The sequence below is a fragment of the Cardiocondyla obscurior genome, linkage group LG09, assembly GCF_019399895.1.
Source record: "Cardiocondyla obscurior isolate alpha-2009 linkage group LG09, Cobs3.1, whole genome shotgun sequence".
NCBI classification, from domain to species: domain Eukaryota; kingdom Metazoa; phylum Arthropoda; class Insecta; order Hymenoptera; family Formicidae; genus Cardiocondyla; species Cardiocondyla obscurior.
The window spans coordinates 3873479-3885859 of record NC_091872.1 but is presented as its reverse complement, the minus strand read 5'-3'; positions in this window follow the sequence as shown (position 1 = coordinate 3885859).

Here is a 12381-nt window from a genome sequence, read left to right as displayed (position 1 = left end):
CCCGCGAAATCACGATCGAGAGCGAAGACGGGGCGAAGACGTGGCCATGATGGCGCAAAGTGTTTCGCTCGGGGAAGATGTGAAGTTTGATGGAGCGCGCTAGAATGAATACTAAATTAAGGTATCGTTAAATTGTTCGATGAAATTGCCCGCTGTATGTCGAGAAAGAAGTAAAAATGATCAGAATAATGAAAAACGTGGAAAAATAGGTAGGCCGGCCCGGTGGCTGAATTTCAACGATATCCCGTAAAATGAAAAGTATTTTGCAGCAATTGAGGGGGTTGGAATATTTTTATAAAATATAAACAGTGATGACAATCGTATCAGAGGGAGGCTAAATGAATTTGCAGTTCTATCTTGAATTTTTCTGGACAATCGGATCTCAAGTTAGAAAAAAATAAACAAGGGATGTCGTTTCGCATTGAGCTGTAGCTGTAAAATTTAAGATTCGTTTATATTGGAAGTTATTCCCGTAAACATTGCTTCTCGCGCCGACTCCAAACAGTTATATGATCTCGCAATTTTTCGCGCTCTCGAACATAAATTGCAACGCGATATCGTACTCGTGAAACCCCCTTGCCCACCCGCACCTATTTGCCGAAAATGCTCTTTGGAGTTTTCAATGTTTGTACGACTTTTATTCCTCCCCAAGCTGCCTGCGCGCCGCGTTTACAGACGCCTCGTCGTGGAAAGTGTTCTGTTACGCGTGTAAAGTACGATATTAGTACGTAATAGTCGCGAGATGGACTTTTCCCGGTTTGAACTCCTGCCCAAGGGCCGTAAAAAATCCGCGGATTATTCGATTGTGCCACGTCCGCGTCGCGTCTTACGTTCGAGCACTTCGCTCGAATTTTTGACGGTATCCATATTTACCCGTCAGCCCGGCGCGACACTAAAAGTGCACCGTTTTAGGAAGAAGATCGATCGAGGGGAACACCAACATTGTCGCCGTCGCAGGCCTCGTAATGGAATGTTGTTGACGTGACGTTGACGACGACGTTGAAGGATCGAGGGAGAAATTTTCCTCCTCTGGTCCGAGCGACGTCGCTGTCGATCAAGCAATTAGCCTTTCTCTTCTCATGCTTCTCATACAAATTCGTTTCGAATAGATTGTAACTCTCGTTAATAGAATACGCAAGTACTTTGAATAATCTAGGCGCTTTTAACATATATAATTGCTTACGTATTTGAATTTTATTTGAGAAATGAAAGAATTGCAATCCTGACGAATAATTATATCAGTTAAAATAGAAAAAAAAAAAATTGTAAGCCGTTACTTGACAAGCCCATTGATTGTTGGCATTTTCGAAAAAGGTGATGGGAATTGGCTTGCGTGTGTAAGTGTCAACTGCGGAACAATTCGCTCGTTGAATCAACAAAAAATTTTACCGTTTCGCAGCATTGAAATTTTATTCAATAGCGGAGATACAATACTTTATGTTTGAGTAAGCTTTAACAACTCGCGTTTGGTCGTTTCGACAAATTTACATTCGGTATTTATGATAGAAAATATTCCAAGTTGTTTGAGAAAATGTTTGCCATTAACCCTTGTAATGCGGTTGACAATCCAAATATTTACACTTACTATACCACAATATCGTGCATTGATTATTTTATTAATCATTTGTAGAACAACGGAAAAAATAGAGGAGATAGTCGGTCTTAAACCGGGATTCCTTGTCTTTGACGCCAGCACTTACAGTACTATACTAACAACGCCTTGTCCATTATTTTTCATGAAACAACACGATGAAGCTTTGATTTATTAATAGCTTAATTAAAGCACCCGCGTAGAATTATGTCGCGAGAGCACAACATTGCCATATTAATCAGTGAAGTCAACGTTCACTAAATATAGAAAATTTAATTAATAATAATAGAAAAGTGAATATTCAGCGAAAATTAAACATTAATTTCGAAACTTACAAGTAGTAACTTTTTATTATTTATTTGACGAATGCAAATCTGCGTGACTTCCAAGTTTTATGAATCGGTCGATCCATTAGTCAAGCGCGTATGTACACTTTTAAGTACAATACCCGCGTCACTCCCAAAATTGACATATCCCGACGTAAAGAATTTTCGCGTGACGTACTGCGAAATGCAATTTTCACGTATACATGGCGGACCGATTTCCTACACTGCAACGCGCTTAAGTAATTACTACGCGCGCAACGTGCAACCCTCAAATCGGATTCGACGCACCCGCTTTCGCGTCGCGTTTACGTCCCCTTGCAATCCACCGCCACCTTCGTGTCTGCCTAACGAGGTACACAATGAGATTCCCCGTTTGACTCTCTTAAATAACAATTTTTTCACCGACCGCGGTGGAAGTGCCGCCGCCAAAGACGTCGGAGATATCGTTCGGGTTAATAGAACCGCGTCATTTTCCAGCGGCCAGGTATTTCACGTTGACGATACAATCATCCTTCCATAGCCTGGCCGCTGCTACTCTGTATAGTAGGGCCGGCGTTAATTGATCAAATTACAGGGCCGTGAGCCGCCGTCGAAATTGCAGGACTGACGGACGCCACGTTTTCGGACCGCTCTACCCCGAAAGGGGGCCGTCATGGGGGTGCCTCGTGATACTACGTGAATTTCAACCCCTATCTCCGGATACCCTTCTAACCGCCCTCGAACGACCCTTCGCTCGCCGGCGGAAAGGGAAGGACGGAGGGAGAGGGGGTAGAGAATCACTTCAAACCGATCGGGATGATGTTCCGCGAGGCTGCTCGACCGGTCAAGTGTTCATTGCCGGTTCATTCGTGCGAATTCCGCTTTTAATTAATGACTACCGAAACTCGATGATTGATCGACAGTATCGTTGATTGGCGGCGTTGGCGTGCCGATCAGAATTTATCTCCTATTTGATGAACAATCTTATTATCAAACTCGCTTTTAAAATATACACCTTGTCATTTGTTGCATATTTTTTGGTCAGATCTTTTTTTTTCAAAAGTCTCGTAACTAGTCCTTTAAAAACTTAAAATAAACGATGCGCTTGTTTAAACCAAATAAGTTAGCAGTTTGAAACAAAAAATTTTAACGGCTTAGGATATTTTTGGCTCGTGTATTTTGCAAATAGTAGGTAATTAGCCATATCAAACGGTTTGACGTGTCTCGGAACACATTCGGTACCGATCCTTCAGTCCGACAGACCACCGGTCAACAACAGCCAGAATTTGTTGCAACAGTGACGAGGGTCGACGTAGTTAAATATGATCGACGTGGAACGAGTGCTGCCAACGCCCGTACTTAGTTCGCCATTGTTTATAGTTGTTTTCAACCCACCATAGCAAAGAGAACGCGGACGCTTAAAGCGGATTATTATGCACGGATTGTGTAATATTCGAATGTGTCAATTTAATAAAATATGATATTTAACACCTACGTCGGGCATTATTTTTTATATATCATGATATATAAAATTAACCCGAAGTTGTACGAGAAATTTAACGTAAATTATATATAAAGTTTCGAACACGCATTCGCGCGCGATACACATAGAATTACAAGCGCAAGCATTGAGTTTTGCGCCGTTTCATTTTGCGTAGTACAAAATAAATTTATAAATGGAAGTTACAGTGTAAAAGCAGTCACATACAATTTATTATACGTTTTGTAAAACGTTCGGGTTTCAATAGAATTGAAGCTACGGTTCTCTAATACTTTATAAATCGCAGGTTTCAACTGCATATATTTTTTAAAAGATTAATGTTTCACATACGCAGATATTTACGATATAAAAATATAAAGGTCGACTGCATTTTCAAACAACGGGGGGGGGGGGGGGAAAAAAAAAGAATAAAAAAACGCGATAAAGGGTTATTGTGTTCATTTGTTCTTCAGTTTTTAATTTCCCTCTCGTATATTTTCATTTTTCTACCGACAAATAACTTGATCGGGTTATCACGTAAAACGAGTCGCACCGTAAGATGATCGCAGATACTTGCGCGGGCGATGAATGTGCGCAACGTTGATTTGTACCACTTGAAACTTTATAGCGCCGCCGGGCATAGTTTAATTTCACAAATGTTCGTTCCACGCGCCTAGGCAGTCAATAGCGCCGAAAACTAGTCGGCAAAACGTAAGGAGGAGGGGAAAGGCATGGTGAAATTGATGTAATGGAATATGATCGACGTAAAACGCGCGAGTGCCATCGCGATGAAGTTATCCAACTTGGTTTTCGTACAATGGATGACTTCGTTGAAACCAGTACACGCATCGTGCGGATGCATACGCGCTGCGTACAGCACGTCAAACGCGAAAATATTGATTCCGCCATTGTCGGACTCTTTGGCACGAAACGATATAGATTCACACATAACGCGTGACATACATGTTTTTGCAAGCTCAACTGTTACACCCGTATCAATGTAATCGATGATATCCAGGTGACCCTCTCAAGAGTACAACAGGCTGGTGACAATTCCGAAGTCATCCGTGCAAATAGCTCGATCGAAGTAACAGCATTTAATTTCTTCTCTTTTTTTTTTTTTTAAAAAAAAACAAAGCATTGCATGCTATTGTAATATTGCAAAATTGCGCTTGAAACTACTAAAAATTGCTTGGCCCGTGGCGTGTAACACGCAGTTGCATGTGACACCAGTACGAATGTTACTGAATGATAAGTAATTTTTCTGCAAAATTCAACGATATTGTGATATAAACGAGTTTGTGTAGGAAAATGGGTTGGGAACAAATGTAAACTTCGACGGATTGCGCGAGTATAAAATCTTTATTCGATTAACGGAATGTAACGGTACGGTTGACTGGTCGCGATTGAGCAGCGCTCTCCGGAAGGATCCCAGTTTTATATTCTTCAAGATATCGGTGATCTCAAAGACAGTTTTACCTCAGAGAACCGCGGCGAAAATTCCCTTTTTTCAGCACTTTATACCTGTATATATAAATTTCTTTTTTTTCTTTTTTTTTTTATTATTATTATTTTTTTTTGTGAAAGAAAGATATAAAAATAACACTCAGATCCCTTAGCATAAATGGTTACATTAAAAAATGATTAAGCAATCAACGTGGGCGCGCGGATATTTCCGGCTGCAGCGAATCGCGTTAAACAATTTACATGGCAAGTCGTGGAATATACGAGTTCCATAACTCGATTGCGATACAAACGAAATCATCCGCTTTTCAAAGTTTCCCCGGGCCAACACGACCGGAAGATCGCGCAATTCCGCGCCCGTTTATCTTCGCGAGTGTACATAGAGAAACGCGGGCGATTGAAGTCGAGGGGAAGAGTAAAGAGTAACAGGGCTCGTCAAGGGCTAAATCGATTTGCCTGCGCGTAGGAGCCGCCGGGGCGCATCTATCCTCTTACCGTCGTAACGCCAACTTTTATTTGCCGGTTTAAGCCGTTCTGTGCACATACGTCGTCGTATGTACGCGTGTTTCTAAATTCAACGTGCCGCACGGAGAGCGCAACGCGAAAAGAGGCTGGGTGGAAGAAAAGAACGGGGTGCACGAGAAACGGTAGACGAGAGAAAACTCGTAGACGCGTAAGGACCACGAGGCCAAAGGAAATCAAAGGGGGAAAGGAAAAGGTTGTGGGGAAGGAAGAGGGAGGGGGGGGAGAGAGAAGAAGGAGAAAAAAGGTGGAATCTTAGGAGAGAAATCGAAATTGCAGGTTTTCGTCGAAACGCTGGACTGGTCAGACGTGACCGTAGTGCCGAAATAAGGGACACAAGCCGCGTTCTCTGCACCAAGATAAATAGGATATTTTGAGATAAATGCTTACCTACGTGCTTTCAAATGGTATCGAGTGCTACCCCCCTCGAGGTTCCCGTGCCTAAAGTACTCTCGATCATCCCTTTTCTCTCCTTCCTATACGGCAGAAATTTACTTACGAGGAGAGCCTGGAGACACGCGCGTACACACACCTTTACGGGCGTCACCGTCGTTCTCGCTGCAACGCGAGCATTACTCAGTCGGCGTTCCGAGAATTAAATGAACCGAATAATTGCATAGAGCACCTCGGCGCTCATGGTGCCCCGAATGTTCTTTGCCTCCCTTTCCGCGCCTTTTCACCCTTTCATAGTTACTAAAGTAACCATTTTATCTCGCACGACCGACTTGCTCCGAATATCGATTCTCGAAGACGCGAACGTTTTCTTGAATAGAAGACTTTATTAATCTCTCTTGAAGTCCTCTGGATGTGTTTAATCAATTAACACTTTATCCTCGAAATTCGAAGCTGAAATGACTTTATCACGAAATACAGGAATAAAGTTTATTTTAATGCTATTAGTTGTTGACGGTGAGAAAGAATTTCGTTAATGTGTAGGATCGTAAAAAAAAATAAAGAAGATAGTCGGTCTCAAATTCGGATTCCCTTGTTTTTGACACCAGTATCTAGCCGTCTACACAGTCTTCTACTACTAATTTCGATTAACTTTATTATTTATGTCTGATCGTAAACTACTCTATAATATCGACGCGGCTCTATTTCCCTCGACCTAAATTTCCTACATATGTATGTATAATTTGTTTGCTAGATATTGAATTACATTTTCACGGGTAATAGAACAAATGTAGACTGATTAGAAATCTGGCTCGCTTGTTCGAAAGCAATCACGTTTGAACTATGGGCGATAATCCAAGATTAGATTGAGCGTGATACAGGGTAATGCAAGTGATCTGTAACATTCTGGTTTTGGTATTGTGCACAACGCGCATATTACTGCCCCGTCGTTAGCAGGACCTATATGACGTCATTAGGACGAAGTGCTGTTTACCGAGTAGTTAACACATAATTATAACGCGCAAGCGCACCGCAATGGTTTATTTATGGCGACGTCGCTTGTTACTCGTATGTGTAAACCCTACGTACGATTCCCCTTTGCTTCAATTAGTGATTTAGCATAAACGACGTACCCTCCTAGTCTTCTCTATAGCCCTTCGCCTTGTCTTGTCTTGCCAAAGAACGTTAGCATAACGAAGAACAATTCTTGACGAAAAAAAAAACCAAAAAAAAAAACAAAAAAAATTTTGGTAATCTGATACTCGATGTATTGAAACGGAGTTCTTATTTCAGCGCAATCCTCTTATAATTATTTCGCAATTACTACGGTTAAAAACAATATAATATTACAGAATTTAATGTTTTGTAACATTCACGTTGCAAATATTTTTCAGCTCACACAATGCATGCCCACGTAATTTATAATGAATATTAGATCAGCGCAAACATATAACGTGTATATTCACGTGCAATAGCGAATATGCCCGCGATAATTAAAATATTATTCACGTGATTTTAAGGCTGAACATTCCAAAAAGTTTTTATAAAATAATACATGAATCACTAACTAGAACGCACTAACAAGATTCACGACAGTAAACGAAATTTTCATTATTCATAAAATTTCTCCATATGCAATTTCAAATTCAGATCCTGCTTTGATGGCGTATTCGAAGCACAATCGTCGTCAAATCACTAATCAGTAAGAGAAACAAAAGGATGGTTCCATTGTGTTAAGGTGCTGCACGGAAATCCGTTTCATCGTGTCACGATCGTAGCCGAGCCTCTTGCCATGGCGGTTCGTTAGCAAAAGGAGACGAAACTATGAGTTCTGGTGCAAATACCGTCGATTACGTGCCAGGCAATAGTCTCGATCCTTAGTAGATTTTCGTGCACAGCGGGTTATTGATTGTTACGTGAGCCCCATGAAATCAGAATCTACTGACTTATCGTGTGCTATGTGCAGGTAACTCATTAAATAATTTCTCCACAATTACATAATTAATTTGCGCCGAGCTTTCCCGGGAACGTGACCCTTTGAAATGCGCCTCTTCGGAATATAAATTTATACGTAGCAACTCATGCATACGTGTCTATCAGCGTTTCGGTCACTATTAATTAATAAATGTATACTCGATACAAATTTTAATTATGTCATGCTTACGCGATATTGGTCATAAATTTATTAATATTTATCGATGCTTGAACGTTTTTTATTTTTTTTTTTTTTAATATTTTTTTATTGTTACGAATATACTTTATAATATTTTAAATACTAGTAAATGCTTATTAAATACTAAAAATCAGAACGTGTTAAAAGCAGGTAAAATTTGTAATTAAAAATGTTAAAAACAAATTTTTTTTACAATCAGTAAAAAAATCAAAGCCCCATACATATACATATGTATAGTATTAATATGGGGATCATGCGTGAACTGTCGTTGGTTAAAAGTCCTCATTTTGTTATTCAACCGTGGGTGATCGTACCGATTTTGAAAACGGCTGCAACCGATTTCCGAGAATCTCGCGAGTGGGGTGCAATGGACGCGTAATAAATTCCAGGTTTACCTATTCTGCTTGCGACAGGAATTATTCGGCGAGCTCGTAGGTGTACGATCGATTAAACCAGGAGAGATGAAATACGGGGGACGCACCAATTCGTTGTGCCGGTTCAGTAGTTCTACGGTAATCTACGATTATCTCTCAATCCTCTCCTGATTGTTTCAGGGAACCTTCTCCATTCCAGCTTTACGCTTTGTCCTTTATGATTACGAGATCAATTCAATCTCATAAGTTAAACGACAGTTATTAAGATTGTATTACTATATCAATATTGTTTTCTATTTACATTTATTACAAAAAAAAGAAAAAAAAATAAAAAATAAAGTAATTTTTATCGTTATTAAAAATAAAGTCAAAATTTGAATTACATGCTTTCGAGTAATCATATCAATAAATCGAATCAATTTTTATAAAATTAATTTGCGCGTATAAAAACGATTACTTTAACTAAATATATTAATTATCTAATAAAATTTTTTATTAGACATCATAGTTATATTCCTGAAAAAATGTATCGAGTTATCGTTTTCCTTTTGCGCAATTGCATCGTTTCTCAAACAGCCGGCTGCAACACGAAAGATGATGAAATGGGCCGAGCAAGTAGTTCGCACTCTAATTTAACGTAGCACGCTTGAACTCGCCAGCAACTCGCGGGAAAAGCCGCATCGCGTTTTACCGAGCCCACGTACGCTATATCGCGCTCGAGGGAGCACTTTCGCGGAGGGAAAACGTGGAAAGGGCCGACGGCGGAAGTTACACTCCACTGCTCAGCCTTAAAAACTTCGCTCAACCTCCCCTCCTCCCCCCATCTCTCTCTCTCTCTCTCTTTCCTTCTCTCGCCGCTGTATCATCAACATGCTATCTTACGAGCATTTCAACGAGCGACGAAATGACTGCGGAGTGGCCAACTTAAGTCGAGTCCTTCTCTCGAATGTCCCTGACGGCGACGGGGACGAGTAGTTAATTAACACCTCCGCTCCCTTCGTTGGTGGCAGCCGCAGCAGACTGCCGGGTGTTCCTCTCCCGGAGTATACTGCGAGCCTTGCCCTCCCCGGAAAAGCTTTCGCCTTCTGCGGAAAAGCTCTACTCGAGACCCTCTCTCTCCGCACCCTTCGTCAGTGCACCCTTTTCTGGCAGCACTTATCGAGTCCCTCTTCCTTCTCCGGTATTTTCTTCGTCGCCTTCGCAAGATCGGTTGGTAATTAAGATGCTCTCACAGGATAGAAAAAGTCACCGGCAAGCACGAGACAGAATCTCATGTATTTTTAATTTAGGTGCTACCCTGGTCTCCTCGCACCATCTCGCCATCCGTAGCGTAAAAGAAAAAGAAAAAAAAACGCGAGTAAGAGAGACCACTTATATTGCCGTAGCTCGTACCTCCCTGTTAATTTGATGCTTCTGCGTGTCCTTACAATTTTCCGCATTCAAGGTTTCTTTCATAATTTCACGGTATGTCCAATGATTTATATAAAAGTGGCTCAATCAGAGGCGTTTTATTATACATAAATACCGGCTATTACTTCTTTCTAGATTAAAAAAAAACGTCGAAGTTAATGCAATAATCGGGTTCTCAAAAATGTTAAAGCGGTAAAAAGAAAATTTACTTTTCTTTTTTTGTACAATATCAACGAATAATCCAACAAATCCAGATCCCTTCGTGGTGAATTTTAGATGTCCGCGGAATAAATATTTCCGAGAGTATTCGTGCACGCTCCGGTGCAAACAGACGTGACAAGAACGGTAATATTCGACGCCTCGGCTTTGCCGCAGCTCGTTATCCGTACGATGTTAATGGTTTTATAATATCGAGACGCCAGAGGCGCACCAATGACGAAGACCGGCATCGGATGTATTTAGCGAGAGACGGCGCAAAATCGCGAGAAGAGATCGGTAAGCTGCTAGAAGGGGGACGGTCGGTTCCTTTAATCCAGTGGCGACGCTAGACATCGCGACGCTGAATAGCTCCTTACCGCTATATCCAAACCGGTTATCGGTTTTCGATCTGTGCAACGAAGCGCGAGAAACGTTGAGTGATAATGCGGCGGCTAATATCGTAAACGATAATTTAACGGCGTTCCGCCCGACGCCGACGCGGTCGGGCCGATTCTTTCAGCATTAAAACATGACGCGAAATATATCGTTCGCATTCGCTGATGTTAAATAACTGTATGTTTCGCGAAAAAAAAAAAAAAAAAAAAAAAAATATATACATATTTTTTTTTTTTAATTAACGCTCAAAATAAACATGTACATTAAAAAAAAAATTAATGAAGGGGAAAAACGTTATTTAAGAAAGAATAGCTCTTTGTTCTAACTACGTATCTCCAGTTCCTTTGACGTATCCTGCAGAGAAGACTAGGAGGCGAGTTGTCGTTAACGATCCAATACAAAGCCGTAACTAGAGTGGATGTCATCCCAGCCGCCGTAGTGCACCTTTCAGCCCTTTCACGAAAGGGATGAGGAGAGATCGGTAAGAGGTGAGGCCGACAGAGAAAGAGAGAGATGGGATGGAGGGGGTAGGAGAGACACATACACATATATACACCGATTCGCCACCCACAATTCCGCTTGCGGGCACTGTAATTTGCTGTATGCATGCATCCAGAGATGGATAGACACGGCCGGGCAGCCGAGCAGGTCCGGGAGATCTATGGATTTATGCAAATGCAGGCAGTTAGAGTCCCGAGCAGCCTCCGCCGTTGAATAATGCGTTGATAAGATAGGAGACCAGCGCTCATATGCCGTTACCTACCCTACCATCCGCCATTGATTTGTCACCCTTCTGCTCCGAGATCCACCTTCGCAATCTCTCCCTGACTGCTGCTGGAACATCCTTACCTTTCGCGAAGAAACTACCGTAAGCCTACCGCACTCTATACCCATACGAATAAGCATTAATAGTTCCGTGCCGAAAGCTTGCATTCTTTCGAGCAGCTGATGTCCTTCGCTCTCTGATTGCAGTATTTAAAATTTTTGATAACTAAATTTCTTAATTTTTTAAATGTGATTTTATTTAATTCTGCAGTCATTTATTAAAGAAGAAAGAAAATTTTTGGCAGTGTTGTAAATGAATGGAACAGTTATCGAAAATAAGGAACTTTAATTCAATTCTAATTAGCATTGCTGAAAGTTGTAACTTGCCGTAAATTCCGTAAAATTTATAAAATACCTTTATTTTGCTGGATTAAAAATTAAATCAATAATTGCACCGATAAAAAGAAATTCGTTTTCAGCTTATTATTGAGATTTAATCTTCTTTTTTATGCTCTTTAATATTTTTCCTTTCGCCGCTTTTAAATATTTCCCTTTTTCTTTCTCTCCCTTACATTTTCTTTCTGCTTTCTTTTAAAATCCCGTTAGCAGTTGCCATATTGGATGCTTATAAAAGTTTTCGATCTGATTAATTCAATATGCCAATGAATCTTAGCAAAGAATTAGTTTATGTTCGTATACTAATTTTGAGGAAAAAATAGAGTCGCTCGTTAATCGAGTTTTTTTATGAATCGATGCAAATGTAGAAACTCAATTTTTATTTCATATAATTCATTTTTTCGATTATCACGAAGTATTAATTTATTTTACTTACGCGTAAAAATTACTTTCACAAAATCCGTGCAACTTTTTATCGCGGAAGATCGTAGATTATATAATAATTGTGAGTCACTTTTAACGATCGTACTGTAATTTCGCGGAGAGCACGGAACGCATTATTCCTCGTGCTTCTATTACAGAATCCACTACTTAGTGTCGTAAACTGAATCAAGATTCCTAAGCTAAGTATTCGTGTTACTCTTGATGAATACAATCTGTTAGGAACCGTAAAATTACGTTTACGCTTACAGATAGTGCACTTAATCTGTGTACACGGCTGTGTGCAGCTTTCGATCGTTATTTGGTGTGCGACACCGGAATTCTGCGGCGACAATTAATCGCGCTTTTCTAGCTTAATCATTTATTAGTGATTTGAGGATCGGGTGTTTGAAAGTAATTCTTTCGCCTTGGCATTTTTCTCAACGTGTGTTGCCTGCAACTGCGAGATCGTTGCACGCGATATACACGCACGA